This window comes from Hippopotamus amphibius, chromosome 1 (genome assembly GCF_030028045.1).
Source record: "Hippopotamus amphibius kiboko isolate mHipAmp2 chromosome 1, mHipAmp2.hap2, whole genome shotgun sequence".
Taxonomy (NCBI): Eukaryota; Metazoa; Chordata; class Mammalia; order Artiodactyla; family Hippopotamidae; genus Hippopotamus; species Hippopotamus amphibius.
Window position 1 is genome coordinate 154821674 of NC_080186.1, and position 752 is coordinate 154822425.

The 752-nt window shown below is 35.0% G+C and overlaps 1 non-coding gene across 1 annotated transcript; it reads left to right on the plus strand.

The window, feature by feature from the left end:
- The first annotated feature begins 425 nt into the window (after nucleotides 1-425).
- Nucleotides 426-532, plus strand: LOC130842444 (U6 spliceosomal RNA). Its single transcript, XR_009050435.1, has one exon. It is a non-coding gene; the product is annotated as a U6 spliceosomal RNA (small nuclear RNA).
- Nucleotides 533-752: the final 220 nt, after the last annotated feature.

Consider the following 752-nt stretch of genomic DNA (forward strand, 5'->3'; position numbering starts at 1 on the left):
TGCTTCACAAGGACTCTCAAAAAATCCCACTCAACAAAAAGACAAAGTATTTTATTTAATTCCATGTATATTTTAGTGCATATTACCAGGCATTGTATGATCATTTTGTGCATTTGTGCGGATACCCTGAATATTATACAGTAAAATTCTTTTATTAAAATATAATTTTGAATCATCTGATCATATCTATATCTATATAACCATCCTCAAATATTATAAATGTAGATATTTTGATACTTAGTGTAGTCTTAAGCACTAAGTGCTAATTAGTGGAAAGAATTGTATAGACATATAAGAAATGGTTGGGCTGGCCCACTTTTCAACAACTTTCCCGATGGAATAAGAGCATTAATATGAAATCCTCACCTATTAAAGATTCTGGCATATGTCTCTTTGTGACAAGCAGAATTATAAAATGGCCCCCAGGGCTCGCTTCGGCAGCACATATACTAAAATTGGAACGATACAGAGAAGATTAGCATGGCCCCTGTGCAAGGAGGACACGCAAATTCGTGAAGCGTTCCATATTTTTGTGTATAAAAACAGATGATTGAACTTGGTGTACCCCCCCAAAAATAATAAATAAATAATTAATAAAATGGCCCCCAATAGTCCCACTACCCTGGTTGTATACACTTCTCCCAGTTCTTTAATCAAACATGAATCTAAGTGCTGCTCTGAAAGGATTTTGCAGATGTAATTAAGGCCATTCATCAATTAATTTTAAGTTAGGGAGCTTATCCTGGGTGGGC